Source organism: Taudactylus pleione, unplaced genomic scaffold, assembly GCF_031769625.1.
Source record: "Taudactylus pleione unplaced genomic scaffold, aTauple2 ptg000064l, whole genome shotgun sequence".
Taxonomy (NCBI): Eukaryota; Metazoa; Chordata; class Amphibia; order Anura; family Myobatrachidae; genus Taudactylus; species Taudactylus pleione.
Genome location: NW_028284466.1, coordinates 9023886 through 9040034, shown reverse-complemented (window position 1 = coordinate 9040034; position 16149 = coordinate 9023886). Strand labels below are relative to the sequence as shown.

Below are 16149 nucleotides of genomic sequence, written 5' to 3'. Positions count from 1 at the left end.
CATATGGATTTTTATTACTCCCGCGTATCTCGTTTTTATTAATGCCAGAATTAAACTGTCTGGAGTATAATATTTACTGCTATTCCAATTAAAATTGGAAGCTGTCAGAATCTCTGTTCATTAGTTAGAAAGTCACTGCATATATCGTTAACTTAGACACGAGAGTGCAATTTTGCTATAAATAGCTGCCCTTTCATTTCTTATTTGGCTAGCAATGTATTTTTATTCGTTCTAGGAATATGTGGATTTTGTTTTGTATTTAGGTATTAATTCTATGCTATTAAAACCAAAGCTCCTGTCCACAGTAAAACTATATGTATTTCAGTTACTGTTCCAGAAAGAGAATGATGTCTCTCATAGATTATAATTAATTAATGTAAACATCGCTGACATAGCTGATCTTGAGCTATTTATATATTATGGTCTATTTTAAAAAAAAATTATGACAGCCGCATCAGTTTGCCTCATTGCAGCCAAACCATAGCTCCCAGTATTGAACATATCTAAATTAGAACATGGATCCAGAAGGTGGCGTGGATGCGGCTATTTAGGTGATGTGGTCATGTTGCGACATCCTGGCCACGTCCCTTGGGACATGCATAGCTCTCCAAAATGTTATTCCTCCATTACCATGACTTCCTTCCCTTAAAATCACTGTTCAGTTACTGTGGGCACCAGAAACACCTTTCTATTGTGGCTGTGACTTGCTCATCAGTGACAGTAGGGACAAACTTCCCAATTTCCTGCAAGAATGGGACAAATGTGCCCACTGTAGGATCGCCCTGTTAATCTGTACTGACGACCAAGTAAAAATATGTTGATAAGACAGTAACGCATGAAACATATAATTTATTTTATATGTTTAGTTCCATGTCATGTTTTCTAGTGTCCATGAATGCTTTTGACAGTATTTCTATCTGGATATAATGTAATGCATTTATCATTTTTTAGTCCTTTTGTGTAACAATTCATTAATGATCATATTTAAAATGAACCCTGAAGAAATGAAATCTTCTGTCAGTTTCCTATCTCAAAGTTCTAACTGAAATTTATTAAGTTGCTTACTAGGCAGTATATGCATTTAGATGTAAATTAGACATGCAGAAATGATTACGGCGTGTTAATTGTACAGTAAATCCTTTGACATTTTAACAACGAAAATTGATTTATTTATTTCTATATCAGCAAGTAACACTTTACTTACATAATTGGAAGTATGATGAATGAGTTATAACGTACATAGTAAGAGCAAAAATTCTGATTCCTTGTTGGTCATTCTAGCATCAAACACGCAGAGAATATTGTTGGACAAACATTATTGTAACCAGCATATGTAAACTTAATATCAAAGAGGATTAACAAGAAGATTCTAGAAGATAGTATTTTATCTCAAAGAGTGACTACTCATTGGCAACTTAAGACACAGCGCCTCCTACTATCCTGTGTAATTTATCAAGTAGTACTTAGCCTGTAACTGTTGTTATACTCCAACACATATATGTGAGATCATTTTTCAAAACTTTGTCAATCAGGTGCTGCTGTCTCTCAGAAACTATTCTTGTAATCATATCTTAGCTCATACTGTCCTTCATCCAACTGGAAGCCTCTAAAAATATGGTAGTTTCAAAGCCCGGGATTTATGAAAGGGTCCACAATTTTAATTCCATCCAAAACAGTAGCTGATTAAGTGCGAATGTACCCTTTTGTTTTAACTTTTAAAGAGCAGCAATATCTATAACATTATTTGAATACCCAAATAAAAAATTAAAGTAGGTCACATTTATAAATATGGTTTTAAATAATATAGCAAATGTTAATTCCCACTTATTTGTTTGCAAATTTTTCTTTACCTGCACAACATTATCACTCTCAAAGCAAGGCGATGGGGTGGGGGTCAAGTAATTTTCAAATACAAAGGTCTTTATTTAAGAAGCGGCAGCATACCGGAAGTGAAAATTTTAAATGCACTCAGTCAGTCAGTACATGCTTTACACTGACTGTGAGTGCCGTTTTAAATTTTCACCACCAACCTACCGGAAAGCGGCGGGTTTCAGAAGCTGCTGCTTTGTAAATAAAGCCCCAAAAAATCTATAGAGGAAACATGCATGTTTATAACAAAACTAATTGGGTTTTACCAATAAGATATTGCCAACTTAGTTTTGCCTTTAAACTAATTGCTGTTATAAATCTGACGACTATCTCGCCGGAATTGTGGCCATTACATTTGTCCCATAGTATCATGTACTGTCATGTATGTATTAACTATATCTTTTTTAAAGTATGCGATTACATTGTTTCTTGTATTTAATCATAGTTTGGCTGCAATTTCTAGGGCATATACATGCTGGTATTTGATTTGCAAGCTGAAATGGCAGTAAAACTGCATACCGACTATAAACGCATCTGACATGCGTTGTGCTACTAACATTCACAAAGTAATTTCATGTCACTTGCGTGAAATGCATGGAATGTTGTAGGGAAATTTTTAAAAAGTTAACACTCCCGAATATGTGAATGGATAATGGGTCATTGCAAATAATTGTTTCCATTTTCAGACAAATGTTTGTGCTTCTACTAGAAAGGAAAAGATACAACATATGATACTCAAGTCAAGAGTATGAAGCCATTAGGGTAGCATTATACCAACACTGAAAATAACACATAGTTTATTATTCTGTCTTAACTGAAGGTATTTTTTAAGCCTCTAGTGTGCATTAATCCCTTCAGACATCTAACATCATTAAGAAAAAAAGTGTACATAAAGACATTTCCTAGGCAATGTCCCTTTAAATAGCAACATGACCCTTACTAAACCAAGTAGATTGTAATTTATTCTTACAGTTTAGATGTCGAGCTTTGCATTGTCTTTTGCTAGATTCATGAAGCTGTTTATTTTCCACTTTGCTTAGCTCACTGAAAATGGACTGATCAATGATTGGCTTATTAGTACCTGTAATAGTGGTGGTGCCGCTCGAAGCTATTCTTTGATGCTGTGCTCAGCGTTAATGCTAAGCTTTGTGTTAGTAACCGACTATGTGATGGAGTAGCCCCTATCCCAGAAGGCTTAGAGCATAAGTAAAAAGTGAATAATTTCAGACACTGAGCCAGCAAAACAAAGCTAGTAAGATTAGATATAAAAATACAAAGGGGACGTTAGAGAGTTAGTCAGTGTACATCTGCATTTCTTACAGAGCAGTAACATGAAGGCTGTGTTCAACTGCATTACTTACGAAGCATTAACAAGAGTGAAATCTAATTTATTTAGCAATATAGACCCACAAAGTTAGGTGTTTATACATCTCCTGATAGAATAGTCTAAGTAAAGTTCATAGGATATAAAATGTAGCACGGATATATTATATTAGGGTCAAAACATCTATCATATTAATTTCATAAAATTAGAGACACATTGATGGAAAGATATGAAGCAGGCAAAGCTAGAACAACCTGCATCCAATCAATTCATTAGAATGTTAACAGCAGCACAGATTATTTCATATTTGTCATATACTGCCTGCTCACACAGTATATATACATATTATATTCTTCTCAACTGTCCTGATTTCAGCCAGATAGTCACAGTGGCGTCACTATGGGTGGTGACATTTTGGGGCATGGCCGCATTTCACGCCTCTGTTCTCGTTATGCTGGGGATTTCCCCAGTGCTCCGGGAGCTGCTGGGCAGCCCCCAGCCTCTCCCAGCACAGTGGAATATGCGTGCATGAGCTCGTCATCCATCACCACTGTAGCACTGCTCGGTGACACTATCCGAGGGGGTGACACCAAAATAGCAGAGCAGCTCTGCTATTTTGGTGTCACCCCCTCGGATGGTATCTTCCAAGGCAGTGATGCCACTGGACAGTCACTATTTGAGGACTTTATCCCACTACGGCAATCAGGACTACATTATCCCAATCTGCCAAAGAGACATAATCCATTGAAGCTACATTGCATGTAGGGATTCCAATCCCAAAATCATTCTGTGATCCCGGGATTACCAGGCTCTGATCTCAGGATCACAGGACTAATCTCGAGATTGGGATTAAGGAAAGAGGGGTTAAAAAGCATTATATTTTTATTTCTTCTCTACCCGTGTCCTCCCTGCTATCCAACTCCCCATCTTCCCTGTTATTCATCCCCCTCCTGTCCTCTCTTCCATCCATCTCCTCCCTACTGTCCCACTTGATATCCTCTCTCATTCCACCTGATAGCCTTTTCCCCATATTGCACCTGCTATCCGTCTCCCCCCTGCTATCCTTCTCTCTCCTCCCTACTGCTATATTTCTCCCTTCTACCCCCTCCCAATTCAGTTGCCTTTTTCACATAGTAGATGCTTCTCTTGTAGGCGGATGCGCTGTTTGGTTCTCTCCTATGCCCAGCTGCACTAGAGGAGCTGGAGTCCAGTAATGCAGCTGCTCTCAGTCACTGATAAGCTGGGAGCGCTCTGTTCAGTGAGGAGATAGGTGACTGCTTCATTGGACAGGACTATTCTACTGCGTACAACTGGGAGAGTCTGAGGGGACCGGACAATGCAACCGTAATTTACATCGTTTTATATTTTAGTAGATTTTCAGTGGGAGATGTAGTTCACTGTAGGTGCCAAACTAATTTAAAATCTGTTTGTGTTGCAGAAACCTCATTCGCCGGAATGTCACTGTACACTGTCTTCTAAATAATGACCTATAGATCTTATAGGACCGCACTGTCCGTAGTTATTGTATTATTTTTACAAAATGTAAAATCTAGTATTTAAAATAAATAAATAAAAAAGCAAACTAGTTTTTGGATGACTCAACTTGGCAGAAAAGTTTTCTTGTATGAAGCAAAGCATGTACTTTTGTATTATAAAAAGAAGGTGTATTGTAATAACTCTGAACTTTAAAACGCAGTTTGCTATATTCTTGATCCACCATTACCATGGCTACGGACAGTGTGGTCTTCATAATGATCTATTGATCATTGCTGTTGTAAAGCCTGTCAATGGCGCGTTCACCTTCCGTCCCTCAGAGCAATGCACTATGGGAAGGTGTTGAACAGTCAGTGAGTATGTGAGATACAGTAGAAGAGATTTTACCCTTTTAAAATGAATGTGGTTCCGTTTCATGCATCAGGTTTGAATGTTATGAAATGCTGAGTATTGGATAACGGTTCTTATGTTTAGAATTGTAGTGATAAGAACACTTGGCAGCTCAGCATTCCATGGTGTTTTCAGCTGATGCATTGCAGTGCTGGTCACATGTCTGCTGTGTATTATCTTTCATTATAAATACGCTGATCTAACTTGTACTACCCAGCATCTACATATGAGTACACTCAGCTCTCCCACATACAAAAGGCACGCCATGTACCCTGAGACCTGCACATGCACAGTAGACTGTGGCACAGTCAGTATCTACTTGGTCACTGCGTCGGCGATAGGGAAGGCACCCACATGGAGACTACAATTGGGCCACCTCCTCTCTCACGCCTCCTATGGGTGCAAAAATCAACCATTTAATAGACCCCCGCATATCTTCCTGTAATTCTAAACAGTTGGAAAATCAAAGATTCTAGGTTGTCCAAGAACTATTTTGTTTCATTCGGCTTCTTTTAACCAAGATTGCTGACAGATTAGCACCACTTCGGTTAGATAGGTGATAGTGTTTGATGTGATTTGCATCATTATGGTCCTGTCCCCTGCTGCGCAATTATATGTTTTGTGTCATTAGATAGCATACTTAAATATTATTCCAGAATGATTGGAGGCTTCCAAAACTTAAGGGGAGCCCCCCACACCCCTGGAAGTGAGAGTATAATGCTGGAAATCGTGGGTCCATGAGGAGAGGGTAGGGCCAATATGACACAAACCTATGAGAATTGCATAATTTTGACCCCACCCATAGATGCATGGTTCGCGGCATTATGCCATGAGGGGATGAGGCCTAATGAGACTAAGCTCTTGGCCCTGCCCCCAGTATTGGTCAGTTACGTCTCCTTTCCGGGCTTCTCCCGGAGAGGAAAGGAAAAAAGTCGGAAAGCATGTTGTCTAGGAAGGAGTGCAACTATGAGGACACAATTTTCAACATCAGTCCATGACTACCATTGTGTGATGACTATGAAGCTGAGGTATAGCCTGATTACACAAATGCATCATCTAATGAAGACTGATTGAAATTTTGGAGTCTTCTGGAAATTCCTGGAGAGTAGACTGCACGGTTTGTAGGTAGATAAAATCATTGGATGACATCACACCATTTCTTTAATTAATATAATTGTAGATTATGATCTAGTTTGTCCATTATGTATTTTTTTGCTCTAACTTACTGACGGGTCCATTCATCATCACTTCATTTTTACAAAAGTAGGTGAAAATTAACATATTCACCTACTTTTGTGTAAATTAAATGTGAGGACTAGTCATTATAAAGGTAACACAGGTATCTCCTGCTTACCTTTCAGCTCAGATGTTGCCCATCGTCCCCATACAATAATCAATTTTCAGAGTTTGACTGCGGGAACTTATGCCTTCCTCCTATGGGAAGGAGTCCTGTGTTGTGAAGAGGGAACCCTCCGCCCCTGTCCGGCTCCTTCTACCGGAGGCCGCGCAGTGAACCAATGTTCACGCATACACAGTAGCACTTCCGAGTCAGACTCAGCAGTGCTCATTTTAACTGTTGGGGGAAGCAGCAGTGAAGAACATTACGTATCAGCTTATTTTTGAATCAGCTGTCTCTGCACCGGAGCAATGTTGAATTGCTCCGGTGACTTTGTTTCCACCGCTGTTGCTTGTTGCAAGTTGGATGCCTAATCATAGGGGCCTTCTAGCCCCGAATAATTAGCATAATGAATGGACCTCTAAAACATTCTTTTTATTAAGATTATTTGTACAGTACTTGCACTTAGCAATTCTGTCAGTACAATCTGTTATTTGTTCCCATTTGTACACAGTAATCGTTACCTTTACAGCATAAACAAAATCGAATATGTTTAAGCTAATCTTTATTTTAAGACTGTGTTTAATAATCTGTCCTCCTGCTGAAAGTTGTACAGAAGACTGAATGTAACATAGAGTATAAGGTCACACTTTAGCATTAATTATAAGTGGCCTACTGCTGTTTCCCCACAGAAATTGCTTCTAGAGTGGTTAACTGGCATGCCACCGTGCTCTGCCATTTCCTATTTGTTTCTGGGAAATGATGTTACAGTACACCGATACTGTGATGTCATATTGGGATGTTTATCAAGAATGTATCCAGCCCTTCAAGTGACCATTGTCCACATGTGAGGCTTAAAACCTAGCATGTTGTCAGTTATTGCTCTAGATCCTTCTACAAGTGATGAAGAAAAATGTGTACAAAATGAAATAATTTGCCTTAAACACATCCAGGTGGTGTGCATGGGTGTGCTGGACTCTACTGTTAAACCACCAGTGCTAGATTAAGGTCCACATGGGCCTGGAGCTGAAATATAGGAAGGGCCTATTGTGTGCCGCTGCAGGGGGTGTGACAAGCGCTGTGGCGAAACCCATGCAAACGAACATGGGGGGACATACAAACTACACATAGATCCACCATAACTCATGACCTCTGTTCTGTTAGGGGAATGTAGTCTGCCTCCTGTTAGTCGGGATGCTAGCAGATCTAATACCAGCACCGGAATCGGTATACAATCGGGAAGCCGGCTGCCTTAATACCGGCAGCCGGCTTCCCGACTGTCGTATCCCGACGAGGGATGAAATGCCGGGATTCTAGATGTAGACGTCTGACATTTCCCCGACACTGGGAGACCGGCGCCCGGCATCCCGATCGAAGGGATGCCGGGCGCCGCGAGCGGACAGCCGCGGGGGGAGGGTTAGGTTTAGGGCACCCGGGGGGGACTTAGGGTTAGGCACTCCCCCAGGAGGGTTTGGGTTAGGCTAGGGGGAGGGAGGGTTAGGCACCCCCGGGGGGGACTTAGGGTTAGGCACCCACCGGGGGACTTAGGTTTAGGCAGCGGGGAAGGGGGGGTTAGGGTTAGGCACTTAGAGGAAGATTAGGGTTAGGCACTTGGGGGGAAGGTTAGGGTTAGGCACCCCTAAGGAGGGTTAGGGGGTTAGGTTAGCCAATACTTACCTATCCATGATCGGGATTTCCAGCACTGTTGGGCTTCCGCTGCCGGGAACTCTACTGTGGTTGGCCAGGCGCTGACGTGAATCGAACCGCCGGCCATGCAGCTAGTGGTATTTCACACCGATTCCACAACCTTGACAGTGTTAGAATATTGACACTTGTCGGTCAGTATTCTAACCCTCCCCCTCTCCCTCCCCGGTGCCTGACACTAACCGCCCTCCTAGTGCCTAAACCTAACTGCCCCCTCACTGCACCCTAAACCTAACACCCCCCCTTAATGCCTAACTCTCCCCCTAGTGTCTAACCCTAACCCCTAATGCTAACCCTCTACCCAACCCCGCTACTTACCTTTGGGATCCCAGCAGTTGGGATGCTGGCACCGGTATTCTTATAAGTGCCGGGATTCTGCCGATAGCATTATAACCACCGGAATCCCTGCTGTCAGGATACTGAATGTATCCCCATATATACATACATACACAAATGTATATTCACATATATATATATATATATATGCCAGACATTGCACTAACCTGTGGGAAGGTACTTTGTGCATGCTGGATTTTTCTCCTGGCTGGTGACACCTTTCCTCCAGTGCAAGGCAGCTCAGCCTCTGCACTCAACCTGCAGGGCTGGCTTTTTTCAGAATTTCTGTGCCCAGCTATCAGACTTCTAAAGCTGTCAACAGTTGGCGCGGGAGGCAGGTGGGGACCAAGTGTGGTGAATGGACAGGCTCAGATGCCCCGGGAACCAGAGCTTCTGGTGACACAAGGAGGGGAACACAACTTGTTTGGATGGGCCAGGGCTGCTTTAAGACTACATGGGGGCAGAGCTTTGGTAGCAAAGGGCAGAGCGTCTGGTGACATGGGGGCGGGGCTTCGGGCGGCAAGGAGAGTATTTGGAAGACCAAGAGGTGAAGTTTCAAATAGTCCAGGGCAGAGCTTCCCCCGATGTGGCGAGGGGGGATATGGTGAATGGCCGGGGCTTCGGATCCCTCAAGTGCAGAGAAGAAACTCTTGACAGGTATTTTTATTTCCTGTCAACGCTGTGTCTACACTGCAGGGAATCCTGTGGGTCTACCTTCAAATGTGGACCTTGAGCTGTCCATTATTAATCCGACCCTGAAAACCACACCTACTCAATTCAATTCTAGAAATAACTGGAATGCGTTAATCGCTTCAACAGAGGATCCATCATTTAAAGATGATTAATACAGGCATTCAGCTGCCTTACTAAAGAGATTTTTTTATAGCACAGGATACTATAGCGTATTTTGCACATGGCCATGGACGTATTTATAGTTGGTGCATGGTGTGCGGTGCACACGGGCCCCTGGGTCCAAGGGGGGCCCATATGCACACCTTGCACCCATATATTTTAACACTTACCTATCCAAGGTCCCACACCGGGTGTCTTAGCCCTGCACAAAATGCCAGAAAATGGCTGTCGCGACCACTTTCCTGGCATTTTGCGCATGCGCAGTGAGGAAATCGCCGGGAAAATTGTGGCTACACCATTTTCTGGGTGACCTGCGCATGTGCATTAGACTCTGGGTGCAGACTAGTGCCCAGAGTCTACTGCTGCTGCGGTCAGGCGTTAGTCCACTACCGGCCGTGGGGAGAGAGGAGCCGGCTCATGGGAATGCACATGGGCCCCCTCCTCTTTTAATATGCCCCTGCACATGACAGAAGGACAGTTGACTGTACAACTAGGTTTAAAAGCAAATTTGTTGCCAGCAGGTAAATTTTGGGAGACCATCGCCATATATCTTACTAATTTTCAGGCTTTCGTTCACAAATGCAGTTGACATTTACAGGCATGAAAGATACTGTATTCTGGAAGTGATTTGGAACACTGGAATGGCATATTGCGTCCAGCTACATCACAAGTTTTAACTCACTCCCCATAGAGGCACACAGGAAAACTTGTAATGACGGGGCTACCGTAATTGGCCGATATGTGCATAGCCGGGCATCATGGATGCGCCTGACAGCACATTCTGCTGTATTGAATTTCTCCATTTGCGTTTCCTAGAAAATTATGTGTATAATAGTTATGTTAAAAGAGGACATTTTCTATGTTCTGTGCAGACAAACATTCTGTAATACATTTTTATAATCCAACAGAATATTGAACATAACCTGTAGGATTTTACATGTTTCTCCAGTGGAATTTGGCCTTACGCATGTGTCCTTTCACATCAAGTTTCAATACGCCATGCAGCACGCTATACCTGGCGTGAGTGAGCCGCCTGGTCCCATAAGACTCTTCTAGCTTATGGCGTATTTTTGCCCGAAAATGCATCTAATTGCAATGTGATGTGACTAGGACGCACCAGGAGACCAGGAGATATTAATTTGATATGTGACACTTGTATATCTGTGTGTGACTTAGACTGAAAATGGTGCTAATGTCCTATAATGTTTTATGGCTGGATTGTTTGCCCCAACACAAGGCAAGAAGAACTGCCCATCATTTTCTCAGCTCTATTAAGAAAATCTGAATGTACAAATACAGGGTAGAATGCTATTCTGTGGATGAGGGTGTGCACCTGTGTATTCTCATTGTGACAAACAGATACTATAATATGATGTGTGGAATACACTCAAGCATGCGTTCTTGCTATATACAAGGCACATATCTGAAATGCGTACAGGTAACTCTTTGGTTCCTGTACACTAGCTATAGTGTAGTACCTGTGTCTACAGAATTGACCATATGTACACAGTAGAATGTGTCTCACTTTCAGCCCATTCCGTTGATGGCAAAATCTGAAGTGCCGAAGCTTTAGTAGATAACACATTCCTAAAACCATACTGTCTTTTACGGGTGTCATACAGGAGATGTACAATTTATGCACTTTCTTCATGCATCAAGCCATTCCCAGAACAGAACACAGACTCTAGGGAGCACAGAGGCCCAGATATAGTCAGTGATCGTGCACAATGCTATCATAAATCTTTCTGTATTCATTAAACCTGTGTATTATATATGACTACCAACCCTGTAATTTCATGTCACTAATACAGCATTTGGGTAGTGCAGCAAGGGATTGGAATAGAGCTAAACTGACTGCTTAGATTAAACATAAGCTCTTGCTACATTATATTTCCCAAGCAGTGCTCTTTTTAAAGCCCGAACCTAAAGGGTCTATAAAAGTATGATAGTTAGAAAAGACCTAGATTCCGCTGAAAAAAAGGACCAGATATAGGGCCTCTCCCTAATTAAGAAACTCCCTACCAGCTTCCTGCAAGGCAAGGAGAAGCCTATTTAAGAAGGATCAGGGCGGTATATGCACTGCTGCAACCCGCTTGTTACTATCGCCATAGCAGGGGGCAGCAAGTGACACTGACAATAGAAATAAAATTCTGTTCCGCACTCCGAAGTCTGTGATAATAAAAACTCCTTGACCACTTAGCTGGCACAGTCTCATGGGAAGTGACTGCAGCCAAATGGGCTTTGTCTGACAGTCTCATCCCATGGGGTCAAGACCTCCTTCTCAGTCACCCAACGTTCTAAGTCCTGCACATGTGCAACTCTGATTTCCTCTCACCTGCGTACCCAGCCATAACCCCCCCCCACGCCCCCCCGGCAGATATGTCATGGCCTGTGACCAGCCACATCACATGCAGATTTTGCACCTCAGAATGCTGTGCGGTCGGCAATCTAGAGAACATTTTTCATTACATACATGCAAAGAGGGAAACTTTATTTCCCCTGTGAACACTAGCTAAAGAAGTGGGATCAGAACATTCTCTTCTGAAGCATGTTCCGCTGCGCTCTGTATTAGAGGGAGGGGAAGGGGTTAATTCCACTAGGGCACTGGGGGAATCTATTGCTGTCAGGGAGGTGGTGGGGTGGGTAATACTATCCAACACAATTGGTAGGATCGAGGAGGCCATCTTATGCTGCCAAGAGTTCGAGACCTCCCACTATGGCCTCATCCAAAGCAGAAATCTGCGCTACATAATAACCCTGCTGTCTGTTCTGCGAGTAATTCATCCGGAGTAGAGCATAGATGTGAGCACGAAGCAGACATGGGGGGGAATTTACTAAAGGTCAGTCTTAATCGATTTTGCTAAATTTTTTATTTGAAAGCAATCACAATCACAAAATATGTCGACATTTAGATAAGTTTGGATGTTGAGCACAAGTCTCTGAACCAATCAGTAGCTTCTGTTGCTAAATTTGACAAAAAAAGTTGGATAAAATAATAGAGTACTATTTTTCTATTAGAATTTTGGAATGAAGTTAGCAAGAGGATTTTGCCCTTGAATGTTGTGTAATGTGATATTCTGTGCAGGCGTGCAGAGGCCAATATAGATTTCTTCAGTACAGTATGTGAGAAATTATATGAACACTGTTTTTTAGATGGGTTTTATTAACAAACTGGGCCTCATTTATTGCTAGGAGAAAAGTAAATGAAACGGAGCAAATATGCATCTTGGCAAATTCACACTGCACTGCTGGGGGTGCACAAGGATTTAGTGGAAAATGTAATCAGCAGAAATTTGTCAGAATTACAGTTTCTCAAAGATTTTTCTAGGTTTAAGGGTCAATTTTATTAAAGGCTCACCGGGTTTTGCCTGTAACCACTTAACTGGCTAATATTTTTTCCAAAAGTCGCTCAGAAATAGTCTTTCTTTTTACTACTGAATTAAGTCAAGGACATCTATTTAAAACTTATCCAACTCGATTTAATAAAAAAATATATATAGTTATTGAAAACACATAACATTAATATAAAATCCTTAATATAATGACTATCAATATACCGGAACATCGATAGTCGGAACAAAGTGGCAACACATCTTTACATTTCCCTGCCCTGTGGGTGTCTCTGACTGGTCGCATCAGATGAGGCTATGTCAGGGAAAGCCCAGCCTGATGCATCCATGCCAGGCAAGTGATTAACAAAACCTTCCAACATAGGGTGGTATTCAATTGTTTTGCCCTTCTACAGGAGCTATTCAATTGTTGCTTCTGCTGGGCGCGATCAGCTGCGGCGCGCCATTTCAGCTTGCACCTCCAGGGGGGGTGCGAGCTGAAATGGGCGAAAAGTAACCTGTTTGGGCACCCAAACTGCACTTTTCGCGATCGCGCCCAGCAGTTTGGTCGGGGGTACCCGTTTTACGTGGCTAAATCCGACCTCTATGGGCGCGATCAGCGTGATAAAAGGCATCAATTGAATAGCACCCCTCAGACAGGTGATCAGGCGCGATAAGACAATTGAATACCGCCCATTGTACCTGTATAAATTGGAATACAACAACAATAAAAGGGGCATAAAATTTCAAGAATGGCAGCACGACATTGGTGGGTGGTTCTGGCTAGTACTTTATCTCCCCATGGTTATGCAATTTTTGTTGCCCTACCCCTGCATTAAACAACTGCATATCCCTTCCTAGGGATGAAAAAAATAGGTAAGTATGAGTCATGCCCACTTTTGCCAGGCGTCCTCTTATGTTTATTCTGCATGAGAGCTGTACCCTTCAAAGTAAATTTCTTCAGTTATCAGGCTTCTTTAACCTAATTTTCTCTAATAATCGGTATCCGGTCCTTCCATATATCATATATTATATATACATACAACCTATGCATATTTTTGTAACCCATCAAACAAAAATTAAAACCCATGGGCCCAAAGCGTAAATATCTAGACAGGTTCCTTTTCCATAATTACATTGACTGCTGTAATTGAATAATGTATCAAAAGAAAGCTGACATATTTCTAAGCTTTCCTTTAATGAATGAATGTGATACTAAAGAGCAATTAAACCACATGCACCCCTAATTACAGCTCAATCATCTTGTACACGGAAAGCAGTTTATTGTAGAATATGCTGAAATAATTAATGTCTTTAATATCAATCTTCAGTGTATTATAAAGTCTTTGAACTTGTAGCTAATGTTGAAAACTGTTGAAACAGCATTCAGCGGCAGACACATTTTATTAAGTGTGGCTTGCCGATCCATACAGCACAGTACAGCACGTATCAGCTAATCTTTTTCCTATACAGATTTGTAACTTGAGCTCTGATGTTACATATGTGCTTAGTTTTAGCTGCAAATTATAACTGGTTTTCATATAACCCTTTTGGATGACAACAGGTTAGGTTTTATGGTAATGGCATGCTGATACAAAACAATTAGCTAAATGTGACTATAAATAGATTTGCTGTCATTTTATGTAATGTCCCTATCAAATTGCCACAGTGATTGTGGCCATTTTGTTAACTTAAACATTATTTTTATAGATATTGGGTCAATCCATAATATGGCTGCCTCCTGTATATAAAAGACTCTAAGATATAGGTACACTTCAATATTTTTTTTAATTATATTATATTATTGAAAGTTACCAATATATCATATTCAGTTTTTTTCATATTTTTTTCCACATTTTATTGCACAAAGTGACATTTTATGCAAAATTAAAAGGATTCAGTGAGCTTTCTAGTAGTGTTATTCTCTCTAGATAATGTGATGTTATGGCAATTTTTGAAAATCTAAGTAAATTTGGCACAGGACAATATTAAATGTCTTTAGCTATATTGGAATAAACAGAAAAATATTTTAGGTGGATTAAAAAAATAATATAGAAAATGTGCATGTTGTCCTGATTCAGGGTGGCCTGACCTTTTAGATGACCTTTTGAATTTAAAGGAATCAAATTGATAATTTTGTGGATGTTTTATAAGGTTTGTCCACTTGATACAAAACCACCCTGGTCTGCAGAGGTCAGATGGGAAATTACAGAAGACGGTCTGGTAAAACGTACCTTAGCAACATTTTTGTCTTTTAGAATTAAGACTGCAGAGGTAAACTAAAGTGAGCCACAGTACTGCAGGTTTCCTGAGTCACTTCCTTGTCGCACAGAAAGGGGAATTGGAATGTACTATAAGTACAATAAAGGTAAAGAGAACTGCAAACAAAAGATTAGCACATGGTGCTTGAATAGAGTCCTGATATCTAATGAAATACAATAGACAGAGAATATAAAGAAAGCAACTAATGTGATTCAAGACATAAAAGCTGTACCAATTTCTGAGAAAAGGTATGCGTGTTACAAAATAATCCAACACGAAATCAGCAAACCCTTTATACAATAATGAATTCAATCATAATACTTGACATGTAATATGGTATGTTTATATATATAAAAAAAAGATGTGTATCATTGTATATTAAAATAAAAATGTATTATAACAATGCACAAACTGCAAACAATTACTACACAATTGCAAGATTAAAAAACATATAATTTCAGATATTTGTAGAACTTATAACCAGCTGAGATAGTAATAGCACTAAACAGAATAATGTGCAGCTGTAGTGAACCAATTAAGTAGCCAGGATTGGACTATGCACAGTCCTGGGATGAGAGCAAAGCAAAAAATAAGAGAAGGATAATTCATGCACTGCAGATAGGGCAGATTAAATATGTGCAGAGAGATTTCGAGATGGGAGGGGCATGTCCCAATTCAAATCTAAATTGCAGTGTAAAATAAAGCTGTCCAGTAATTGTGGGCTACATGCAAAAGCAGCCAGTATTTACCCTGCATGCAAAATAATAATGTATTTGTACTCCCTGTATTGTAACATGATTTGCCCAGGTGCAAAGTTTTTCCTTTCTTCTGCTCCCTCAATCTGTATCCAATTCTTCCTATTATATATATCTAAGATACATATCCAGAATACGCACATATCTAACACAGGATACTGCAAAAACTTTAATTCATACCCTCATTATCATTAACAGGAACGGATTAAGGGTCACATGAGCCTGGGGCTGAAAATGAATAAGGGTCTACCGTGAGAAGCAGAAGAGCTGTGAACAGTGTTGTGTGTTTGTAGCATACAATGTCAATGTTCACATAGCTGAACTACACATGCGAGAAAAATTCTGAAAACCACTACGACGCATACATTACCCTGAGTGTACACACAAAGGCGCTGTTCCATTCAGGTCAGACGGTATCAGAAATGTGGTGGAAAACTGATGAGCATTCCTGGGCAGTGACTGTGAGGTGGCTAGTAGTGCATGCAAAAATGTTCCATT

General features: G+C 41.0%; 1 protein-coding gene across 4 annotated transcripts in view; it reads left to right on the top strand.

Annotated features, from left to right (window-relative positions):
• The window catches only part of FGF13 (fibroblast growth factor 13), a 421117-nt gene that overhangs the window by 142217 nt on the left and 262751 nt on the right, over window positions 1-16149 (top strand). The window lies entirely within an intron of this gene.